The sequence below is a fragment of the Oryctolagus cuniculus genome, chromosome 3 (genome assembly GCF_964237555.1).
Source record: "Oryctolagus cuniculus chromosome 3, mOryCun1.1, whole genome shotgun sequence".
Classification (NCBI taxonomy): domain Eukaryota; kingdom Metazoa; phylum Chordata; class Mammalia; order Lagomorpha; family Leporidae; genus Oryctolagus; species Oryctolagus cuniculus.
This window is the reverse complement of record NC_091434.1, coordinates 52,917,163-52,943,395: the sequence shown is the minus strand read 5'-3', so window position 1 is coordinate 52,943,395 and position 26,233 is coordinate 52,917,163. Positions and strand designations below refer to the sequence as shown.

The 26,233-nt window shown below is 33.6% G+C and overlaps 1 protein-coding gene and 1 non-coding gene across 3 annotated transcripts in view; both read right to left on the bottom strand.

The window, feature by feature from the left end:
* Positions 1-25,383, bottom strand: part of CALCRL (calcitonin receptor like receptor) — a 96,125-nt gene extending 70,742 nt beyond the window's left edge. The window contains exons 1-2 of one of the 2 annotated variants that reach the window (XM_051849374.2): positions 24,956-25,383; positions 9,632-9,699 (exon numbers count right to left, since the gene is read on the bottom strand). The gene's annotated coding sequence lies outside the window, so the exon portion shown is untranslated. The remainder of the gene's footprint in view (positions 1-9,631; positions 9,700-24,955) is intronic. The other variant, XM_051849375.2, reaches the window with a different exon arrangement.
* On the bottom strand, positions 10,180-10,310 carry LOC127482555 (small nucleolar RNA SNORA63). The gene has a single exon (XR_007920830.1). It is a non-coding gene; the product is annotated as a small nucleolar RNA SNORA63 (small nucleolar RNA).
* Positions 25,384-26,233: the final 850 nt, after the last annotated feature.

Sequence of the window (26,233 nt, the reverse complement as noted above, 5' to 3'; positions counted from 1 at the left end):
CAGCAACAAGGCCTCCCATGTGGGAGTATCTGTATTCATTTTTTCCCATCTGAAAATAACTTTTTTAGGAAGTATCACATACATTCTGATTGCCAGGTGACTCCTATGAAAACATAAGACACTTTAAATTAGCTACATAATGCTCTAGTTCACTGTTTTCACAAACTCGAACACTTTGAAACCTCCTCTTGGTTCCATACTATTTAAATGTTAATCTTAATTATATCTAAATAAACTCTCAAGTAATTGCATACTCCTTTCACTGAAACCTTATTAGGCCTCAGAAGTCTTTGGGTATTGAATCATATTATCAACAACTCACAAAGTCCTGATTTTATCTGTATCTTACTTGGAACCCTCAGAAACCTGCAAAGTTTCAAGTTGTTCTCAACATTCCTAAAGGACTAATTCAGAAGCCAGTGTCTTTCAGAGCCACCACACACTTTTCTTGCTTTAGTGCTCCAACTTACTTTGTCAATGTCTTCTGCCCTTTGAGTCAATTGAAATGACCCTCATCTTGCTACTATGTACCACTTTTTCCTAACACTGTCTTCTGAGGATGTCAAAAGCATCAACTCTTGGGATGCTGGAGCTTTGCTGCATTCTATGTTGAATTTGTGAAAAATGACTTTCCAATGTCCCCTCTACTATGGTGCCACCTGGGCCTAAATGCAGCAAAATTCCTGTCAAGAGTTAATATTCTGCTCATGAAATTATTTCCATCTTTAGCCCCCTAGCTCCAAGTCAGTTGTAAGTGTCCAGTGAAGGTCAGGGGCCATGTCAGCCCACCCTTTGACCCTTCCTGTTTTCATTCTCATAGATCAGGTCCCATGTAACAAAGCAACACAAATCAGGTCAGTCCAATTTCTTCTTCCCTTGTTCAGAAAATTCAAAGCTCTTTTGCATATTATTCTAATCTTGCAAGTATAGACGGTAGTAGAAGAGAGGCAGGAAGTAGGTGAAAGGCAAGGTGTTTGGAACAAATATTCCATCCTGGTTCCACTTTACTAATAAAAAGGAAAACATTTTCAGGAATTTATTATGGTGACATTCAAAAATCTACTACCAAAAGAGTAAAAATAAAGAGTAGGGAACATGATAAAGGAGAGCCAGCCAATTGTATCATTACATCTAGTGTTCTTTTTTACTGAAATTTCAAAAGAAGTTAGTATTTTTAGAAAACATATACTGGCAATATATGGGTTAAGACAAATTAAAATAATTATTGAATTAAAAGAGTTAATTTAGTGAATAGATTGGTTTTTTTTTTTTTTTGCCTGCTTCACCAATATGAAGGCAGCTTACAGCCCCTATGTCAGTCTTGCTTCATCTTATGCAATCAAATATACTTTTCTCAATCCTTTTCCAATATAAAAATATTGTCCACTCAGTATATTAGGGTTTGGTGTTAAATAGGTGCAACTTGCCATAGGGGTGAGAAACACAGTAAAAAGAGAATTGAGAGATCTGGTATATATAGAGTGGTTACAAAATTTCTAAAGAAATGTGTGTTGAGTGAGAATCTTATTATGTTAGGATATGGTGAGCAATATCAGAAAGTTATTTTAAAATGGAAATATCAGTTGTACAGATTATTTGAATAGGTGTTCCATAATAACTTCATGAGAGATTTTGTAGCAACAATTAACCTGAAATTTAACATTCACCAGCATATTATGTACTCCCAGTAAGAAAATAACTTGCAATATTCAATAGACAATGGATTGAATAGGAATTCAAAATGGTGTGGTTTCCTGAAATCCAGATTTAACATTATTTGACGATTTGCTTTGCAACATTATAAAAGAAAATATTTCTCCAATTTTTCTAACAATAGTTAGAATTCTATAATAATTGTTGAATACAAGTTCAATGTATAATGTTCTTTAGCACAGGGTGAATAATTACATTTGCAAGATGAGTTTTCAAAAACCTATAAGAATCCGTCTAATCTTAAGAAGTTATAAACCTAATATGTTAGAATGTTTGCAAATAGGCTTTTGAAAGTGCTATGTCCGGAAGTGGCCCCAAAGTAATCTGAAGAAGTTATAAACCTAATATGTTAGAGTGTTTGCAAATAGGCTTTTGAAAGTGCTATGTCCAGAAGGGGAACCAAAGTACAGTTGCGCACAGAATATAGAATACATTCACATAGTACTGGAAGAGAAACAAGTAATTCTTTCCTCTTTCAGTACTAAAATTTTTCAAAGATTAATTTCACCTTTAAAGATAGAAGATTGGATAATAACAACATAATGTATTAGAAAAATTGTTCTGACTTCAAAGAAATAGATATTTCCTAACAGCCATGACAAAATGTAAATGAGAATATACAGTTTGGAAGGCCCATTTACTGGGTTTATTGAATCCTAGCTTTTCTTTTCCTTAAATTCAGGGACTGTTTTTCATTGGCATGTGTGCTTTAGATTTAGCATCTTAAAAGATGCAAATATTTGTGTTGGGTTTTCCTTTGTGGGATATCTATTGCAGTCTGAAAAAGCAAGAACATTTAGCCACAGCAGGAACTTCCTGCAAAAATACAGTAAATGACTGTATTTTCCCTGAATGTCACACTCCTGTTTCTTCATAAACTCTAGATATTTCTTGAATAGTTAGTTAAAAATATGCTCAGTGGAACCCTAATTGATAAATACAAATGTGTTTCCATTTGTTTCTAATAACTAATAAAAATATAAATAAAATATTGCTAAGTGTATCACAGAACCCCATGTATTATTGCAGCAAGCCAAAAGGCATCCAGCCATTCATATTCATAGGTATCCTATGTATGGAGAAATTAAAATTGGAAATTGGATTACCTTGGAAAAATATAAAGATTAACAGCTTAAGAAGAAGTTACTAAAAGTTAAGAACTGGCAGGTCTGTAAACCTGATAGGTATAAATAAATTGTGGCATAGACTGGTTGAAATTTTCACTTTATCATATTCATATCAGGATAACATATTTTAGGAAGAGGAAGTGCTTTGTAAAAACTTATATGTAGCCCATAAAAGATAATTAATTTCCTTTGAAAGAAAGCTTAGGTGAGGCCTGCGAGACACAACGGAAAACAAATGAAACAATAATAAAATATTTAAGTCCATTAAACAAAGGCTTTTGTTTTATTTTGTTTTTTTAATGTAGGGTTTCTTACATAGGGGGAAGTCCCACTAAATTTACTATTGGAATTCTTTTGGGGTGTAATGGACTCCAGCTGCAATTTTATCTGAATGGTCAGAATCTTAATGGTAGGTCCCACCAAACAAACTTTTGGAATCTGATAAACACCTCTTTCTTAGACACTTTCTGTTCAACTGACTGCTTATTATATCCATCTTAGAAAAAGATTGGGGTTTCTCACATTTGCATCAGCATGAGTGTTGATAACTTCTTATGCTTTTGCAAGTGTATAATGCTCTTTATTATCTGAAATAAAAATAAACTACTTGCTAATATGCATACCACATGGAACCATGCAGCTCTAGTTTCTTAAATTCCTTATAATTTATTATTTTTAATAACAAAGGAGAATTCCTTTTGGTATCTTCAACCCGTTAGTTGCAAGTCTTATTTGTATTTGCACCAATAGCATACTCTCCTTGGTATATGTATTATCAAGTATATTATATATTATATTATCTCAAACTCAATCTTTCTTCCTGTAATTAAGTCAAGTTTGGAAGATGAGGTTAGTTGTTCCGATCACAAGTGCATTGTACAATGAAACATGTGAAATAGCATTTTTTATGAAAAGAAAACTTATATGCATGCTTCTTGATAAACTTAAGTGTGTTCTTTATGGGGGAGGAATTGCAGAGATGAACGGAGCACTCTAGTCTAAAGCAGTATTCTCTAAATTTTTTGTTGACACCTTCTGTATAATAATTTGAAAGAACTTTATCCGTTTCAATTGACAGCTCAATTGCAAAGCATGTATTTTTTGGCACATTTTAAATGTTCACTTTTAAAGTATAACTATTATATCATTCTTTTAAATGTTCTCAAAGAAATATAAATACAAGAACAACTTAATATCTACCACATTCATATTAAAAATAAATGAATGTGCTCTTCTTAACAGTTGAAAATTGTACTTCATTTCTTTCTTTCCTTGAAACCATATTCCACTGCACTATGCACCTTCCCCTCACATAGAATTTTATCCTATTGAGATGTTTTCCAAATCATTTTAAGTGAACCCTTGACAGAGTAGTGTAAGCTCATGATACAGAAAAATAAATGATTAAAAGAGAGGATAAAGATTGAAGGATGCAGAGAGGTGGAAATAGAATTCTGGGGACATTTTGAATTTTGTGATGTTTGAGATTCTACTTTTTCATTTGAAGTTGTGGGCATTGCTACTATATAAACCTCTTCTCTTCCAGAAATTGTCACCCAGATCAAGAACGTTTATGAAATAAAAATATACATAGATTAAAATTTTATTTTGAAAAATATCCTGTCTAAATGGCTACAAATGAATATTTTTCATTGCAGATTGCAATATCATTACATCTTATTTCTTATTAAAAGTAATGATGATAATAATGGTGATGTTGATGATAGCAGTAGCAAACTATATTGGAAGGCTTACTAAATTACATAAACTAGTCTAAGTAGTAACTACTTACACTTCTACTTGTATCTATTCATATGCAGAGTGCCCACCAAGTCTGGAAACACAAATATTACATAATAAGTGATTCACTGATGTTACAGTATAATACATGAAAAAGGAGCATTTAGCTTTCCTGATTGTATGATCACATTATGAAAGAGCATGTCAGGTAAAACTATGATTAGCCCAGGTTAAGTCATGAGGAAACGGAAGCATCATCAGTTTATTAACTTCACAAGTGACTAAAAAGTGATCAATTCTAGAGTTGGACCAGTTAGCTTGGCTCTACATTGTACAGTACAATTCATGATAAGTTTATTATAGACTTTGATACATAAGTTGATACACAGTTTGAAACAAACCAAGTTAAATTGTATTAGCATTACATCATTAATGAAATGGAAAAAGGGGAAAGGTCTTATGTTCTTTTGAAAGGAGGCTTGGCAAATATCAGTGTATCCATTATTCCTGTGCCCTTGTTTGTGGTCTGGAAGATTGTCACAAATTGTAGAAATGCTCTACAGTAAGATTCAGAATGGGAAAAATGAAAAAGAGGCAGAGAGAGGGAGGGAGGGAGGGTGAGAGAGAGAGAGAGAGAAGCATAAAGTTAAGAGAAAGGTTGTGACAAGAGACTGAAAAGAACTGGCCAGAATCTTGTATATTAGGGGTTTCTGTGATAAATCTGTTTAGGAAGGCATTCAAATTGGGGTAGAGGAACTAGAAATTGGTTTCTGTAAAACTAGCTGCCCCTGCCTATGCCTAGTGTAAGTGTCCGTCCCCTTACTTTGTAGATCATTGATGTAAAGTCTAAGATACATTAAGCTATGACATTCAATTCTAAATAATCTTCTCACCAAAAATGAAAATGACTTGCATTTGATAACAATTGTGCTTAGTATTGTAATAAAAATTGTAAGTAATACATAAGCTCTAATTTATTATAAAACAAATCTGAAAAGGAATATATGAGTATATAATTTTAGGAAACTTTATTAGCTACTCTGCATCTAACATGTTTTCTAATAAATTTCCATGTGATTTATTTTTATTTACTCACATATTAAAATTGTTTTAACAGTTGCATTATAACACTTCTTATGGAAATAACTGGTTTATTTTCTGATAAAATACATTAAAATCCATCTGGGATAGAACAGACTCTTGGTCGTAAATGTTAGCATGTGCCCAAATATCAAAAGTTAAATCTCCACGATTAGAAAAATGCATTATTTTTAGTCCTGGAAGGGAAGCAGGAAACAATTTTCATAAAGAATGAATGGAAGGAAAGCTGAGTGGAGCAGAAGGAGAACAAAAAGGATGGAGAGAGGCTGAAATAGATTATTGGGAAAGTGATATTTTAATAATAGTGAAGAGTAGTATTTAGCTTGTTTGTATTGCTAGTATGTGAACCTCTCTCAAATAATCTATCATGAAAATACTCAATGAAGACTACTACATTTAAGAAATCTGTGTGAGTTGGAATTGTTTTATAGAGGTCAAAGTAAAGACTGTCTCAGCATTCAATGCAAAGCAGAACAATTTTATGGACTAGAGGAGAGGCTGTTAAACCAAGTTGGCAAGGAAGTTCCAAGGAAGCTTATTAATAAGAGATAGTACATTTTACAGGAAGAATAATAATATAGCAAACATTTAGTCGTTAGAAAGATTACTAGTAGATTCACGGCACTGAAGATGAGAACCCACTAAACATTTGGTCAAGTATCATACCAATATTTAGCTATGGAGCAGGGTGCTATATTTAGGTCCATGCTTTCTTTTGCTGTAGTACTGTTAAGTTATCATCAATGACAAATATATATATATATATAAATATAATTTTCCTTATCCATTATGCTAAACATGTTTTACTGAATCCATCAATTTTATTGTAGACTTTGCTCATGATACAACCAAATGAGAATGCATATTAATTTGTGGACATTCTACTTTGGACTTTTTTTTTTTGACAGGCAGAGTGGACAGTGAGAGAGAGAGACAGAGAGAAAGGTCTTCCTTTTGCCATTGGTTCACCCTCCAATGACCACCGCAGCCGGTGCACTGCGCTGATCCGATGGCAGGAGCCAGGTACTTCTCCTGGTCTCCCATGGGGTGCTTGGGCCATCCTCCACTGCACTCCCTGGCCACAGCAGAGAGCTGGCCTGGAAGAGGGGCAACTGGGACAGAATCCGGCGCCCTGACCGGGACTAGAACCCGGTGTGCCGGCGCCACAAGGCGGAGGATTAGCCTAGTGAGCCGCAGAGCCGGCTTGGACTCTTTCAATAGTTATAGTCAATAGGACATCCATTCTGTCTCTTACACACATGGTAGTATTTCTATTTGGAACTTTGAGTTAAGTCATAGTGTGCTATAAAAATTTCAAGAGATAATAAGACAATTGTTCATGAGCTTGATCTGTTAAACGTGTTTTAAAATACCAAAGGCATATTTTTCTGGAATATTTTAATAAAATTGAGTTTCTACGATACAGCAGCAATTTGACTAATAGTATTTAGAGACTTAAAAAAGTTCTTCATAGAAACTTTTAAAATTTAGGAACAGGACAAAAAACATAGGTCTAAAAGATTAAAGGACAGAGGAAAGAATGTGAATTATATCATTAAATGATAGAGACAAAGCTATGAACCAAAGTTATCTGGAAGAACTAAACTTAGGGAGGACCTTAGAACTTACTTAGGAAAAACCTTTATTATCTTTTTCAAATTTAGGTCAATCTCCTATTTTACAGATGTGATAACCAAACTCCAATCTATATATGTGATATGCCAGTCTGTCTGTCTGTCTGTCTGTCTATCTATCTATCTATCTATCTATCTAATAGTCTGGCTTAGTGGTTTGCTTTACAGTTCCATAGCTATGGTGGATAAGACTAAAAGTCACCTCCTCTAACTTTTCATCTAGGGTTCCTCTTAGGTAAAACTCAACCACTTATGAACAAACTAACATGAGAACAAATTGGAATTCTAGTTTTCATATTTTTAGTATCCTTAGGGGTAATTTTTCAATCTCCTTCCAAATTTAAATTTAAAATATTTTATACCTTAAACTATATGTGAGAAATAAAAAGAATTATGAAGGACTCAATTAACCTCTCACAGAAAAGCTCAGTGATACTCAGCATGTCTTGTGAGATCAAGGTAATGCAGCGAAAGGAGTGTAAATTTGGGTCTTTCATCCTCAAGCTACTTCCAATCCCTCTTCAGACTAGCAAGTATATATTACAGTGTAAATTGGAAAAATACTTAGAAAAGATGTTGTGTAATCCTCTCACTTTCCTCATGAAGACCGGTGTGATACACACAGTGGGAAGCCAAAACAAATTCTTTCCTAGTAAGTGAGTCCTCTTCCATTATCTGTTCTTTCCTTTATGTCTTCGTCAAGAAAAATGGAGGATTTATATGAAAGTTTATCTGGAACCACATCACATAAAAAAGTTCAGGAAGAAAAATCAAGCTGTCAGATACAAGTAGGCAATTTGAGCATTCAAACCTTGCTCAGAGGAACAGTGAGTCATGTGAAATGCAATGTGCAAAGGAAGCTGACACATAAAAGGATAGAACAACAATGATGAGTTCCCAAAGACAAACATTGGGACAAAGAACAATTATAGAGGGTCTATTTTGGTGCCAGCAATATGACTTGGGAATTTAAATATCACACTTCAGTACAGAAGGAATTATGTCATGGAGCTTTAAATTCAAGACAAAATACTTTAGCAGCCTTTATTGTTCATTAATATTATACTTTATTAGGATGATACATGATTGAATTATTAAGTACTTTGCCAACCAAAAATAAATTAGGGATAGAAATCTAATTTTGGGGGCTGGCGCTGTGGTGCAGTGGGTTAAAGTCCTGGCCTGATATGCCGGAATCCCATTTAGACGCTGGTTCTAGTCCCAGTTACTCCTCTTCTGATCCAGCTCTCTGCTATGGCCTGGGAAAGCAGTAGAAGATGGCCCAAGTCCTCAGGCCCCTGCATCCACATGGGAGACCTGGAAGAAGCTCCTGGCTCCTGGCTTCGCATTGGCATAGTTCTGGCCATTGCGGTCATCTGGTGAGTGAACCAGCAGATGGAAGACCTCTCTCTCTGTCTCTACCTCTCTCTGAAACTCTGTCTTTCAAATAAGTAAAATAAATCTTACAAAAAATCCAATTTTGTAGAAAAGGGAATAATGAGGTGTAAGGATAGTTGCATAATTAATATTTTGTCATGGAATTATAATGCTAAATATAAATAAGACGACACAGTCATGTGCAACAGTAGTCTATTTTGAAGCACTGGTGTCCTTGAAAGATGTAGTTAATACCCAGAATTAAATTGAAATTGCTTTATCAGAGAAATCTAATAATAGTATCTAAAATAGTTTAAAATATTAACACAATTTATCCATCATTTTTTTGTTCATTTATCTATAAGGTATTCTCTTATTCTAATTATGGGACAGTTTACATATTGATAGGATTATAATGGCACTGGAAAATAGCAGAAAACAAGAAAATTCACAGAAGAAAGGGGCTTATTTCAAATGAGCAATTAATCTGTATTATTTTAAAACATTCAACATAGTATATTTTCTATATCTATATAGTTATATTAAATTATATATAAAATATACATATGCATGATATCTGTGGCTAATATTACTAAACTAATATTATTTCTAGTCCTTTGGCCAAAATAAAAAGAATATGGGATCTACAAGAAAATATAAGTTTATTTTGGTGAAAAACAAAAAAAAATGGGCCTAATTCTGTTCACCAAGGTTCCAAGGAAATGATTTTGTAAGTCTGACAGACGTGTATAATTCTCTTGTTATCAGTATTTTGTTGAATTTCCTTTCATAGATTTCCTTTCTTTGAAATTTAACTATATACCATTACATAAGGCCTTGCTATTTATTGTTAATGTGTTCATTTTCCTTGACTTTATTGAAAATCCAACATGTTACTTTCATTAGGTCATGAATGTTCTTTTGTAGCATATGCAATACCTGAAAGTAGAGTCATCCAAAGTTTTGACAGGTGGCAGCATAAGTGGTTGATGTATCATCGTAGCACCCTGGATGACAAAAGAACATTCCTGTGAATTTGGTAATATTACCAGTGGATAGTGAAATTTTACAGAATTTAACTTAAAGTTATACCTCTCTCTCTGTCTCTCTTTTTCTCCATCTCTCTCTCTCTCTCTCTCTCTCTCTCTCTCCCTCTTTCTCTCTCTTAAAACTATAATTACATTATTTTAAATGGAGCATTTGAATGGGAAGTTGGGAGGAGATCTACCAGGCATGTTTAGTAAGTTACTATCATGCTAATTTGGAAATAGTAATGAATATTGTCCTTAGACTTTTATGTCCTAAGAAGCATGATTCTGTGGGGGTATAAACATGTAGGCAGATGACCACTTTTGTTCAAAGTCTTTTAACAATAGGAAAAGTAGAATCTATGGATTCATGGCTCAGGTATAGGTTCTTTTTTTTTTTCTGCAAATAAAACCAACCTTTATTCAAAAATCACTGCTCCAGTCACTGAATTTATCAGCTTGTATGAGACCAAGCATCCCTGGCTGCTACAGGGATAGAGCAGACAGGTATAGTAAGAAACAACCTTACTTTGAGCAGGGGGAACGACAACACAGCACTAAACAGCTATATTGTAGTCTGAATCCTGCTTCAGGTATAGGTTCTGAGGATATAGCAGCCCCGGCCATCATGGAGCTTATTTTATAAGGAGAAAACCAACAATGAACAAGTAAATATTTGGAGGTTCAGTAGTGATATGTGCTCTGAATAAAATTAAGGCAGGTAAGAGGGTATGATGGCTCTACAGAATGTTCATAGAAAGTCTGGCTAAAGAGGTGGCTTGTGGGGCTGGCGCTGTAGCATAGTGAGTTAAGGCATTGTCTGAGATACTGTCATCCCATATCAGCACTGTTTTGAGTCCTGGCTGCTCTACTTCTGATCCAGCTCCTTTCTAATGTGCCTTGGAAAGTAGCAGAGGCTGTCTCAAGTGCTTAGGCCCCTTCACCCACGTGGGAGACCCGAAAAAAGCTCCAGGCATTGGACTGGCCCAGTCCCAGCCTCAACTACTGAGGACATTTAGGGAGCAGAAGGAAGACCTCTATCTCTGTCTCTCCCCCTCTCTATAACTCTGCCTGTCAAATAAATAAAATAAGTCTTAAAAAAAGAGCTTATGAGCAGGGACCAGAAATGAGAGAGACTACCATGAAACATACAGGACAAAGATCGCTTCTTAAAGAGATGATTTTGGTCAGTGGTCCTGAAGTGAAAATGATTTGGCTGGTCCAAAGACAGAAAACGGGTCAGCACGGTCCATGAGTGAATTTGGCATACACATGGAATTCAGCAAGTTCAAAGTTGAAGTCTATTTTGAGTATTTTAACAACTTGCGGGAAAATGTCACTAGAAATAGAAATGACTGAAGAGCATTATTTTTTTTTTCTGCATAGCTCAAGAAATTTCATTTTTCATCCTAACTGCAAATACTATGAAGACTCTTTCTACTCTTTTGATTATTTGGACATGTAAAGGACACTTGTCGATAACAGAAAATTTATTGATGAGTGAAGTTTGGTTAGTTCATGTGTTATATATTTTAATGAAATTACTGTGTATATGTCAGCATATACTTGCTACACTTCCTTCTAAAAAAAATCAATACCTGGAGTACAAATTATGTACTAAAATAAATTAGTATCAAATAAGAGAGGATACAAAGAAATCATTATAAAGTTCTATGAAAAATGATAAAAATACCAACAGAAAACTCCAAGGGTTTTATGATATTTTGATGCAAAGAAATGATTTTTTTTAAAGCAGTAAGAGACACAGCCACATTCACGAGACTTGTAAACTCCATCAACTTTGTTAAATACTGAACAGATTTTTAAAAAGGCACATATACACAATGGAATTATTTGTTTTTAACTCCCTTTATTTTCAAAGGAAATTTTGACAGATAATTGATGGGTGTTTTGAATAAAGGGAGATAGAATGTTAGGAGTATGATTCTAAACATTTTCAGTCTGTGTTCTTGTTCATGACAAGAAATCCAATTCACACATTTCCAGTTTTAAAAACAATGATACATACTCTCCTTTCCCTGACTTACCTAACCAAAAAGAAATAGTTAATAATAGCTACAAGTAGATTACCCATAATGCTACAAAATCCAGTCACTGCTTAACAATTAGAAACAAATGTTTCAGTGGAAAATCCTAATCCATTTTACATGCAAAATCTCTGTGATTCATAATCAGGGAAATGCAAATTAAAAACACAATGAGATACTATGTTACACCCATCAGACTGGCAAAAATTAAAAGGTTTGACAATAATATACAGTCTTAGAAAGGATATGGAGCAATGAAAACCTTTTGCATTATTAGGAATATGAACTGGTACAAGGACTCTGATCTGCTAGAATCTTGAATTCCTTCTCATACAGATATTCCCTAAAGAAACTCAGACACACGTGTACAAGAAGCTATGTAAAATAAAATAGCTTGTGCCTTCACTGTTTCTAATAGAAAAACTGTGGATGAAATCCACAGTTTCTTTCAGCAGAAAAAGATTATCTTCATTGTGGTACATTCATATGGTAGAACACTGTGAAAAGAAAGAACCACAGCTACACTTGTTAACAACAATGATTCATCTCAAAAACAGAATGCTGAAGTAAAGAAGTGTGTCTGCAAGATATGTTATGTTTCTGTGTGGGAGCAAACTGTTGAAATCCTTACTTAATGTATACTAAGCTGATCTTCTGTATATTAAGAAAATCGAAAATGAATCTTGATGTGAATGGAAGGGGAGAGGGAGTGGGAAAGGGGAGGGTTGTGGGTGGGAGGGACGGTATTGGGGGGAAGCCATTGTAATCCATAAGTCGTACTTTAGAAATTTATATTCATTAAATAAAAGTTAAAAAAAAAAGATATGTATTCAGGATGATTCCACGTTCATAAAAGTAAAACTAAAAATAACAAAACTAAATAATATAGCACTCAGAAACACATACACATGTGGTAAAGTCAAAAAGTAGATCAAGGGAAAGAACAGTACAAATCTAGGGTAACAGTTGACTTCTGGGGATGCATGTGTGGGTCAGTCATGGAATAACGTGATGTTCAAGCTGAGTTCTAGGCACACAGGTGTTTATTTAAATAGTAAAGTTATGTTTTATATACTGTTCTCTAAGAATTTTAAAGATATAATTTATTTATGAAACACTAAGCAGAATATGATTCCTCCCTGGAGTCATGTATTAGTTTTAAATCTCTGAGTCAAAGCATGAAAATGCAATTTGTATTTGGACAGATTAGAAGGTTAGTGTGGGAAATGGAGCTTCCTCATTGAGTACTGATCAATTTGAAAATGTATTTCCTTTTTTCAATATATTAGGATTGACCTATAAGATTTTACAATTATATTATAGTCATATGAACAATTTGAACACTTAGAATTCTACAAATAATTTATAAAGGAAAATTATATTTGATTTGAGTTTACTTTTGTAGCTATGTAGAGGGAATTTTGGAATCTCAGTGACAAGCTCTTGAATCAATGTGTGTGTGTATGTGTGTGTCTGTGTGTATATTTACCCCCAGTCTAATGAAAATGGAAAAGGCCTGTAAAATTGAATTTCTTTTTTTTTTTTTTTTTTTTTTTTTTTTTTTTTTTTTTTTTTTTGACAGGCAGAGTGGACAGTGAGAGAGAGAGACAGAGAGAAAGGTCTTCCTTTGCCGTTGGTTCACCCTCCAATGGCCGCCCCGGCCGGCGCACCGCGCTGATCCGATGGCAGGAGCCAGGAGCCAGGTGCTTTTCCTGGTCTCCTATGGGGTGCAGGGCCCAAGCACCTGGGCCATCCTCCACTGCACTCCCTGGCCACAGCAGAGAGCTGGCCTGGAAGAGGGGCAACCGGGACAGAATCCGGCGCCCCGACCGGGACTAGAACCCGGTGTGCCGGCGCCGCTAGGTGGAGGATTAGCCTAGTGAGCCGCGGCGCCGGCCGAATTTCTTTTATTACTAAGTTCCTAAGACTTCAACTATGTTTATTCACAGAAAATGTGCCCCAAAATCACAAAACAAATAATTCTCAGGCTAGAATTAGAAGAGATAATATTACATACATTTTGGCATTTGTGAGCTGTTCAACATGAATTTATACTTACAGTTTAGGTATTTTAAAAGACAATCACTTGTTTAAAACATGAGCATTGTGCACTATTTTGTTATTGTAAATTTGACTATAATCTATGGAATGGCTTATTTTTAGAATATCCAGTGTTCAATGACAGAAAAGAGTGTTTTAGGGCTTGCAGGGATCATTTGAGCATCAACTCCTTCCATGTGCTGAGCCACCAGACTGATTCAATAGGTTTGAAATACAGGCTTTTCATTTTACCAGATAGCCCTGCTCTTTTAAGTGTGATATGACTAATTTAGCCCAATTTCTGGCTTGCTTATGCTGTTTGAGAAACTATCTTGGGAGACTGAGGCTTGCCAGTAAGTTAGACTCATGACCCCTCTGCTTAAAAGTATAGTCATCATTTGACCAAGTTGATTCCATTCTCAGACCATGAAGGCAGTAGTATCACCCAAGAGATGATGGTTCTTCTCTCAGCTTCTTAATAAACACTTCTCAGCGCTTATCAGAAGGAGTAATCCCATGGCTTAACACTCAATTCCATTCCTGAACGTTAAAGCAGATAGTGTTTTCCCATCCAAAATCTTACACCAAGCAGCTAGAATACATTTGTATATAAAGGGTATTCTTTGGAGTACCCATTGTCCATTGCCATGTCTCCATAGCCTCTCCACATCTTAACTCATGTGCTTCAGCAATAAATTTTTATTTACTACCTTTCTGACAAATAAATTATTTTTTCTCCCTTTCTCTATCTTTTTGCCTCTTCAGTCTTTTTACTCCCTTTTCTTTTCTTGTTTCTTTAACTTTCAAATTGAATCCCTGATTTTGCTGATTTTGGTTTTATATAAATTTTCTCACTCAGTAAGCAATAATTACTACTAATTTTATTCTTACAGTCATTCCAATCTCTAGGTAAGAATTTTTAAAAAGTCTTCTCTGTTATTCTGCTTGGCACTTCACTTCTTAATCTTGATCATTCCATTTCTAATTTCATCAACACCTGAAAGAATTTTAAATTCTTTACCTTGCCATGTGTCAAAAACTCCAGCATACACTTGTGATAATATGTATTGTTTTGGGTGCACTTACAGGGACCAAAGTTTAGGGTGTATAAAAACTTCAAAATATTTGTTTGAAAATGTAAAATTAGAAAAATATGGTATTTATAAATATGGAAAGCGCACCCACTGCTTTAGAAATATCTGCAGTAAGAAACTAGTTAACAATAGAAACAAGTTAAAACAGAATGTATCAGAGAGGCATTAAAAACATTGGTGGGGGGGAAACATCACAAATCACTTTTGTGATTTTGGCTCGATATTGTGAACTAGCTTATCATTCCTCTAGTGTTACTATCAATCTAGGATAGAGACTTTTTTCACAGTCAAGGTTATCCAGCATATATGTTAAGAGCTGAAGGGCTATAAAGACATTTAGCGATTTTATGCCATTCCATAAAATCCATTGTGCAATAGAGAGCAAACTGCAATAATTGAAACAAACATTTGAATTTTACAGCAAATATTATACTTAATTTACTTTCAGACAATTACTCATATTTCAAATTAGATTTCTTCAACCTACAAGTAGTATTCTGTTAGAAAAGGCTCTCAAGAATATTTGCTGCTTCATTGAATCTAGAAGAGTGTGAAAACTCACTGTTTAACTGTAGTAAATACTGCCTTTTTCTGAACAGCAGTAATGGGAGTACATATTTGTTATTGTAGGGATTAGTGCTAGAAGTGTGAAGTGTTTTGCTTGCTGTGAGAAATTACTCATATTTCACTTTTAAGCACAAAATTGTTCAATTAAAATTATATCAAGCTTTCTACATGTGTGAAATTTTTAAGATCCTTTCCAATATATCTTCAAGTCTTGCAGACTTAAAATTGTCATTTCTTTGTTTTCTAAAATTTATTACTGGTTCTATTTTTATTTTGTGATGATTTTCTGTTTTTGGGAAAAATGGAACAAAGAAAATGTGTTGTACAAGACTGGGTTTTCTTGCTCTACATAAACATACCAGAAAGAAATGAATGAAGATAAATTTTAAAAAAGGATAGCTTTTGTTGGAATGCTATTATTTTCATTTCTTTTTTTGACAGGCAGAGTTAGCCAGTGAGAGAGAGAGAGAGAGAGAGAGAGAGAGAAAGGTCTTCCTTCCGTTGGTTCACCCCCCAAAAGGCCACCACGGCTGGAACTATGCCGATCCGAAGCCAGGAGCCAGGTGCTTCCTCCTGGTCTCCCATTCGGGTGCAGGGCCCAGGGACTTGGGCCATCCTCCACTGCACTCCCGGGCCACAGCAGAGAGCTGGACTGGAAGAGGAGCACCCGGGACAGAATCCAGCACCCAGACTGGGACTAGAACCTTGGGGTACCAGCGCCACAGGCGGAGGATTAGCCTAGTGAGCCGGGGCGCTGTCCTTATTTTCATATTTTATAATAACCTTGTCATAAGTACACTATTTGGTCATAACCACATCAAAGTAATTCTGAAAATTGAAGAAGAGGCAAAGAACAGGAAAGGATGAGGATAAGAAGGAGGCATCTCATGATTTGCTTTTTTCTTTTGGGCAATACTTTGTTTCAGACAGGGTAGTTTAATCAAGGTTAGTTTGTTGCTTTGGAATTAACACCCACTCAATTATGTTACTAGAGAGTATGCTAAAAGAAAAATTACAAATTCTGTGTACATACATATACTTTTCCTGAATTCTATGGACATATCTTAAGTATTTTTGTCAAAGAAAAATTATTGTTTCATTGAATGATACCCATCTCTGGACTTAGATGAAGAAAGTTCAATTGTGATGTCTTTGGGTGAATGAGTGATTAGCATTCTGTTTAAAGGAAGAAAACCCACAAAATTAGTTCTACCAGTCTGAAATAAATAGGAATCTAAAATAGAAGTACTGCATTTTTATAATATCTCAATTATATCAATTCAGAAAATCTGTTTTGGGAAAATGCATCATGAAGCTCCAAGCAAATCATGATTTGATTTAATTGCAAAGTTAAGGGTTCTTCAATATGTTTGTGCCTAATGGGATCAAAAGATAAGTTTTGGTACAAAAAGTTTTTGGAAATCCATACATAGTTATTTCTTTGTTTTTTAAAGATTTATTTATTTATTTCAAAGGAAGAGTTACAGAGAGGTAGAGGCAGAGAGAGAGAGAGAGAGAAAGAGAGAGAGAGAGAGAGAGAGAGAGAGAGAGAGAGAGAGAGATCCTCCATCCAATGGTTCACTCCCCAGATGGCCACAGTGACCAAAGTGAGGAGCCAGGAGCTTCCTCCAGGTGTCCCACACAGGTACAGAAACCCAAGCACTTGGTCCATCTTCTGCTTTCCCAGGCCATAGCAGGGAGCTGAATTGGAAGTGGAGCAGCTGGGACTTGAACCAGTGCCCATATGGGATGTTGGCCCTGCAGGTGGCGGCTTTACCCATTACACCACAGCATTAGCCTGTTATTTCTTAATATATATGTTTCTTCAGTTTTTGAAAGGCTCCCTCATATGCATGGATTTAATTTTTTTGCACACATGTGGGCACTACAAAAAGTTCTTGAGAAAATGGAATTAAAAGATAAGTTTATTTTGGTGCCAAAATGTTTTAAAGTCATGGTTTTGTCATAATGCACATTTTCCATGAAGTTTTTAAAGTTTTCGCATAGTCCTTTGGTATTTATTTTAGAAAATTTGCAAAACTATACAATGATGAAAGGCACTGACAGCTGATATTCTTTAAATTATCTTTAAACATTTAAAGATTAATACTTAAAGACTTGCTAACTTACAGATTAGGAAAATGTAACTCATTTTCCAAACAGGCATTTAAGGTTTTGGTAATTAAACACGATTTGTATTTTACTATATGTGCTTCTGTAAGATATTGATTTATTTTCTTTCCATTTATCTGATAAGTTTTTTTCCTTTTCTATAATCTCCTTCGTGGTATTGCTCAGAAAGGCAGTAAGTAATGGACTAAGGCTTTTGTTGGGAAGCAACAGTTGGCAAATCTTCCACTTTCAACAAGAAATTCTGCCAGCTTTACCCATTGTTTGGCCATTTGGGGAAAAATTTCAACATTTTGTAGTAATATACTGAGCAACACTCTCCTTTACAATAGTTTGAAAGGTTGCTACTTGGAATTCAGCATAATGAACCCTGAGTTCATTATACAAAGCATTTTTATTAATTTATTTTCCCCTATAAAGACAGTGAAGATATAGTTAATCTAAGCATAATGAAATGGTCATTAGTTTCTGAATATTTTCTCTTCGATTGTTAACACCTACAGAGTGCAGCATCAATAATATACTGCATACAAAATCACATCAAGTCAATGTCCAGTTTTCTGTGAAGTAGCAACTGATATCAATAAACATCCATTCATTCCTTTAAGCACCTACAATGTGCAGGCACTTTTCTAGGTGCTTAGGATGTGCTAGTGGGGGAAAAAGGAGGCAGATGTTCTTGTACTGTGGTGTTTACGTGTTAGCAAAATTGAAAGAATTTAAGCAGTAACAAAGCAAATATGCAAATTACAGTAAATATTTGTTGCAAGGTAATTAGTGTTTTAGAAAAATTTAGGAAAAACTAAAATTAGGAGAATAAAAGAATTGTGATGGTGTAGTTATGGGTTGATTTTATACACTATTCTGGGTAGTTCCCATAGAAAAGTTTATATGTGGGGAAGATTTTGATAGGTGAGGAACTGAGGTATATAAACATCAGGGAGAGGTACACTTGAGTGAAACTCAGATATAGATTTTTAAGAATACTTTATTTTTAACTGACAAAATTATTGTACAATTTATGGGATGCAGTATTGTATTTCAATGTATGCATTCTATGCATCAGGGAAGTTGATATACCTATCACTTCAAACATTTATCACTTCTTTCTCTTGGAAATATTCAACATCCTCCCCACTAGCTATTTTAAAACTTACAGTGGAATATTGCCAACCATAGTTACTCTACTGTGCTATAGAACATTAGAAGTTATTCCTCTTACCCAACTATACGCCTTATTCATTAATTTATGATTCTTTTAGATAAAATGCTCATATTCCTTTACAGATGTGCTAATTCATGTTAGAAGTATTAACAAGAAGAAAACTTGTCTAGAGGAGTGGACTCAACAAAAGGAAGAGACAATAAATCCACGAGCCAGGAATTATTGGTACAAATAAGTTTAGAAAGTTTCTTCATGTTCATGTTCTGTAATGATACTCATATGATGAGCAGTAGAGAAAAGAAAGCATGATAAACTTAGAAATTTACTCATCTACTTCATTCAAATAAGTACTCTCCCACTGCTTTATATTATAATCTTATATCAATAATCTGTTGCACAGTAATCTTTATTATTACAATTTTAATGTCACTTCAAATAGTGGTTAAAATTTGAATTGATGCATGTGATGATGTTCATATAGAAAAACTTATACATTATATTTAAAGACTGCATTATGTAATTATTTCTGGAATGAAAATGTAGGTCAGAATGTAGGACAGTCCTTGAAGTCTAAACTGTTTAGAGTAATTAGGAGCAGAATGTTGTCTAAGCGTAAAGATCTAACATCTTTTACTCTGAGACCTACATCATAGCTAGAATTAATGTAACCCTCTGAGGACACATTGAACTGCAGTCTACTATTTCTAAGTTATGATCCATTATCTAGATTTATTTAAATTTGTCAATCCCTTAGGTTTGGAAAGTATATATAACATTAAAGAGTTTGAGCATGCAGTCTTTTACAGTGCTAGAGTTGACATTTGAGAAGCTGGTGAATAAACGTAGATTTCAGGGTTAAACTGAAAAATTGTCCATTTATTGAATATTTTAAAGGGCGCTTAAGTTATATAAAAACTCAAATATAAACTCTGTTCATTTTTGATATATTTATTTTGGAGGAAGAAAGATAGATGGAATCCAGTTCATTAACAATGGACATATATTAATTTTATGATCAAAACCACTTAAACTAATAATTTCTATATAGATAACATGGAACAAACTATAGGAAATTATTTTATAAAGTACCTAAGTAAGATATTAGCTAATGTGTGGAAATAATTTTAAAAATTAAGGAATTTTCATATTATAAATTCACTCCTATCAGGTGGTTCTAGATCATAATATTTGCTCCTATTGTCATGTTAAGGCATTCCTGTTCAAATTAATAAAGCCAAACATTCTTCAAAGTTTTATTCCTAAGAATACTGTTGTCTTTAATCACATACACTTTGCTTTAAAAATTAACAATTGCTGGTATACAGTTATGGCAGTGGATTCAGGGAAATCTCTTTTGTTAGTATATGAAGGATCAAAGTCATAAGCAATAAAAATATTTCAGAATATCTTAATCAAAGGATATAAGCAAAGTAGACATGAATAAGAATGCACTTAATTTCATATTTCTTTTTTGGTGTGAAATCTACAACCCCAAGTTACCCAGAGTAATAAATATACACAAAAATATTTGATTTACCAAGTTTCACCATTTTAGTAAATGCCATAATTAAGACATTAACTCCTAATTTGCAATAAGATGAAAAAAAGTATGTCAGCCAACTATGTGGATCAAGAGTTTATACCTGGATACAGTCATGACACTGAGGTAGAGCTGATATTGTCCAGAGCAGGGGGTCTGTTTTGTTTGCTTTCAACAGCTAGCACATGGCCTGGCAATGATAAGTGCTTATTAAACTGAGAATTGTGCTATTTAATCCTAGCATCACCTGATAGAAATAAGTAGGTGGTTATATGTGTTAAAAAGATATCCCCTGACAAGATGAAATTATGACATGAACTGAGATCAGAGTGTATTCTTCTCAAATCAAATACACTGCATTGGTGTCTGGTTACAATTCTGAAATGCCTAATGTAGATGATTAAAAAACATACTCTTCACTATCTGAGGACAGAATGTAGACACTGGGCATATGATTTGGCGGAAGGTTAGGTTTAGGTCAGCATAGGTGAAGGAAAGGATACAGAAAGGGACATGGAAAATTGCCCATTGCAGATTATACCTATTATATGGCTTTCCTTAGAGTCATCCCCCTGTTTTATGGAAATGATTTTATAGACCATTTATTTCTGGTGTCCATGTCTGAGTTTTTAGTGCTGCCTCTTACTATCTGATTTATATAAGTATCTAGAGTGGCTTAAAAATATTCATGTATAACAACTCATTCTAAACATGTGATTTTCCTGTGAATTGATTGGAACATAGGTTCCTAAACTGAGAGTCTATGAACTCTTAAGAGGTCCATCAAAAAGAGATACACAATGAAACTCATGCAATTATGTATAAATTATGAGCCCTTATGAATAGTCTTCATTAGATCCTGCGTGCATAAGAATTCATTAAATGTTACAAGACAAACTCTTATAATGTCATCTTAAACCAAAATACATATGTATTTTTCCATCCTAATGTGTAGATACTCTTTCTTTATATTTTTGAAATACAGTACATAAAAAGTATTTACCACTATGCAGTAGTAAGAATTGCCTGTAAATAGGCATTTTGACAAAAACAAAGATTGCCAATGAAAACGTAGAACCTTAAAAATTAAATTTATGGATCATTCTTAATGTTCCCAAATACATGGACATTCAGAGATTATTTGACATAATGCAATTTAATGTAAAAATAACATATCCTAAGTAGACATGAAAAATAACTAGGATATTTTGAGAACTTTTCTGTTTAAACTAAAATTGAAATGGAATACAAAATATATTTCCTGTTAGTTATGTTGGTTTTGATGATTTAATGATCACATATATAAAACATACGTTCTTTTTTCTGAAATCATGCTAGTTTAATTTTTAGTCTAAATTTTACTATGAATTGTATTGTTTTTTACTTCAATTTTACACTAATTAGTGCCATCTATTTTTGAAATGATATACCAAATGCTAGGTAGATAAACCAAAATTTAGACAAAAACTGTCCAGATACATTGTTACATAATTGTCATTGATGAAAGAATTTGGGTTGTCCATGTGAGTAAGTGGGAAAAGACTGATGTTTCTAGTTAGTATGCAGACCTTGTCTTGCATTACTTGTAAATTTTTGTTCCCACCTAATTGCATGAGATTTTCAAATATTAAATTAGACTTCTCAAAATAATTTAATAATGCATCATAATACAAGAACTTTAGTAGTTATGAGAGACTTCCCCTGAGAAATTATGCAGGATTAGAGTTTACTTATGGGCTACAAAACCAGACACAGAGAAATATTTTAAATAGTTGTATATCATTTGCCCAAAAAGTTCTCTGAAATTCTGATCAAATCAAGAGCTAACATGTTCTACACACTTGACTTTTTCAATGTCATTCATTGACTCCATTGCAATGATACAGTTTATATTTAAGGGAAGAAATTCTCTCTCAAATCTATAAACAAAGATAGCTTAAGGAATAAATCTGAAGATATCAAATAATGTCTGAAAACAATAATCATTATAGGGCTAAAATCAGAATAATTTTAAGCTACATTTGAAGTCATATATAAAATATGTAATAAGCATGGTTAGTGAACCAATATTTTGAACAAATATTTTAACTTTAAAGTTATTTTGTTAATTTTTCTACAAAGATGCAAAGCAATCATTAAAATTAAGAGAAAACTTTAACTAAGTATAGAAAGTTTATAAAAACACTGCTATAATGATTCCTAATATGATCTAAGTTAGAAGTATATAATACTGCCATTAATTAAAGTTCAGTTTGTTTTTAATGTTCATCAAGTAATTTTTCAATTAATGTAAACTAAAAAGGTATTTTTGTGTAATAACATTATCTTGAATTTTTGACTGGAATTATTTGTTATTCATGGATATAATGGTAGAATATATGCAAGGGAAGGTAAATATTCTCATAAATATACTGGACTCTTAATTTAAGCTGCGTGATATACTAGGAATCACCAGTGAGTAAGCACAACACTTGGCTATTCATTTAGGATCATTTATAAAATTAAAAGACCCAATGGTAATGATTTCACTTTCTCTGATTCAGTTTCTTTCAGGATGAATGAATTGTTTTATATATATAGTGAAAATCTACATATATCTACATATTTAACTTATACAATAATGCTTTGGCACTTGGTAAGGTGTATTAGAAAAAAAGATCTAACCTAACTAAAACTCTATCCCCTTAAGAGATAGAATATTTGACGTAAAACATATTTAAGCTCAAATTATTCATATAATTTCACTTCTATGTTTCATTTCACATCTTTAGAATTGACCTTAGGCTATGCATTGGCTTTAAAATGCTACAGAGAAATATCCAGAAAATAAATTAATATCTTTATGATTAAATGCATACATTAATTATCAGATTTTATCTTATTATTAAAGAAAGCAAAGAATAATATGAATTGTTATTTCAAATTTACAGCTAGTTATTCAAATAATGTCTTTGTTAATGACCCTCATATTCGTTGCCTAGTGTTTCAAACAGTATTTTTGGAAAATAAAGTTTATGAACCATGCTATCAGCATGGACATGGATATTTAACTGAATTATGCAATAAAATTAAGGGTTTGAAGTTAGCAATTAAATAAAAATTAGAAAAGTTTGAAAATCACTCATACAATATTATATTTATATAATATTCCAAAGAAAAGAATTGGAGTTTTCTTTTTTAATTTAGACACTAACATAGCATTAGATTATTTAATATGTTGTTTCCATTTCCTTTCCAAATCATCTAAAGGCTATTCACAAATTCATATTCTAAACACACTTCCCCATGTCTGCACATGTGTCTAGGAACTGCGTACCACAATTAAAGATCGAAAGAAATAGAAATAAGCCAAAGTATTTTAAAGATTCACCGACTTCTTGATGTCCAGAAATTTGTGAGAAAATTGAGTCAAAAATTACTCAAGATGAGTTTGTAGCCTACTGTTGATGATTGACTAAGTACAGGGCTCTGCCATTAAGGGACATTTCAGAATATAATTTCATTTAGGTAAGAAAATACATTTGTAAAAAGTTATGTCACTTATAATTCGGGTTATTTTGACCCGAATCTGACATCTAGCTTTCTTTACCAACAAAGTTATGATATCGCTATACCAACAACTTAGTAAGTAGATACTAGATTTTTTTAATTGTCCAGAACAGTCTGTACTGTTGGAAAGAGCATTAACAGATGTTTCATCTCAACATTTCAGTGAGTTTTATCCTGAAAATTCTTTTAAATACATACTTTAATTCCTCTGTTTCAGGGTCTAATATACTCATTTGGGAAAGTTCTGTGGCATTTCTTTATTCACAGATGTTTCCATATCACACCCTCCCCCAAAAGCTTGCAAGGGATACTGATCAGTTGAAGAAACACATTCTCTCAGCCAAAGAGTTTTGGAAATAAGAAATAATATAAAAATTTCCACATTTTATTAACTCTAGAAGTTTCTTTTCTTTGTGGTCCAACCTAGGATCCAAATACAGTAGAAACAGTTCAGGGCTACAAAAGATTTAAATACATCTGGCAGCTACAGATTCTGAAACAATGAAAAGTCCACTAGTTCAGTAGTTAGAGATACATATGTAAATAGATATGAAAGGCAAATAGAAGCAAATATAATAAATACAAATATAATAAATCCAAAATTATTGTTTTCCTTTTGTATTGTGTTCTACAACAGGGAGACTCCGAAGACTGGTAAGGAGTTATTCTTTCATCCCTTTCTTAGAATACTGATTATATGGAAAGTTAAAAACCCTTTCTGGGGGAAAAATGTTTTCCAGCTGTCAAGATTAAAGCTTAGCTCTAGTAGAGCTAATTTTAAAAGGCATTGTTCTCTGATTAAGGTACTTGTTCAGAAATATTACTTCCAAGTTTTAATATGCCTTTATGTTTTTATTTATCGTTAATTTTAGTTTCCAGAACACCACTGTAAACAATATCTTCTAGTAGTAATGGATTTTTGCATGCATTTTTTTTTGTGCTGGGGGCAGGAAACATGCTATAGTTCCTCTAACGTGAAATAAATGAGACTGTTTCAAACATTATTTCAATGCCATTTGCTAAAGTCCATAGTAAAAATATCGGTAAGACTGTATGAGAGTACTATTTTGAATAAATAAATTATTTTGAATAATGCACTTACCCAGCACAGCTCCTAAGGAAATTCTTGGTGAAATGTTCTTAGGATGGAGTTTGACTTTCTGAGTTTCCACAGAAGAGATTTACCCCCCAGGCAAGGTGGGAAAGAGAGAAAGCCTTAGACTGTGATCTTGCAGGCAGGGTGAGATCCAGTTAGCAGAGCTTGATGGTCCTTAAGAGGCAGGAGTTGACACTGCTGGAGAGAGAAGGGCTGTTCTGAGTAGATTGGAAGTGTTGTCAGATTGTAAGTGATCAGCAGCAGGAGGGAAACATCAGAGCTTCCTGTTACATCACTCTGACCCCGCCTGCAGTTAGTGTTAGGTTACTTTCTTTCTCAAATAGCATACCCCAGGAAAGCAGCACTCCTTTCTTATTCTGAGACAAGAGCAAGAAGCAGCCTGAACAGGCAGAGATCATATGCTGTATGAATACATTGTTACTAGCAAAAGCTGGCTGGCTTTCACCTTGACTGAGTTGTTAGAACTTGCCAAACAGAGCTGCCGGTGATTGGAAGAAAATCTGAATATAATGTTCTGCTCAAAGAATCAAAGGAATTAGGGATATGCGTGTGTGTGTATGTGTGTGTGTGGGTGCATGGGAGAGTGTGTGTGTGTGTGGATGCATGGGAGAGTGTGTGTGTGTGGGTGCATGCGCATGTATGCTGAATTGTAGTTTACAAAGCATCTAGGAAAATGTTATCTAACACATTTTTCTTCACAAGTAAGCATGGAAAAAAAGCAACTGCATTCATCATAATTAATTCTGCCATCTGACTCATTGATTTTGAGCTCTGATAATCAAATGCTATTCCTCAATTAGGTTTCCACAATTAGATCAAGAAACATTATGCTATGGTTTCCTAAATTTTGTTTTACTTTGCTCATGACATGAGTATGTATGTGTTGCAAAACCAAAGTGTGTTTGTGTATATTGTTTTTTCATAATATATATGAAAGTATATGTGTTAGAGAAAATAATATTTTCAAAGGAATTCATAATTTTTAAATAATTGCACACACTTCAAAATACTTGAAGTATTTAGTTCACATCTATAACCCAAAAATTATGCTGACATTTATACCTCAAAAATCTTTAAGAATATGTTCATATTTTACAAATATATCATGAAATATTACAAAATATGTAACATACTTTAATTCATTTGAAAAAATTTATCTTGAAACATAACTTTATTTGTTTAATAAGTCATGGGATATATGACCAGTGAGAAAATTGTTAAATTAAAATGCATTTTTCATTTTTTATCATTTTGTAAGCATAT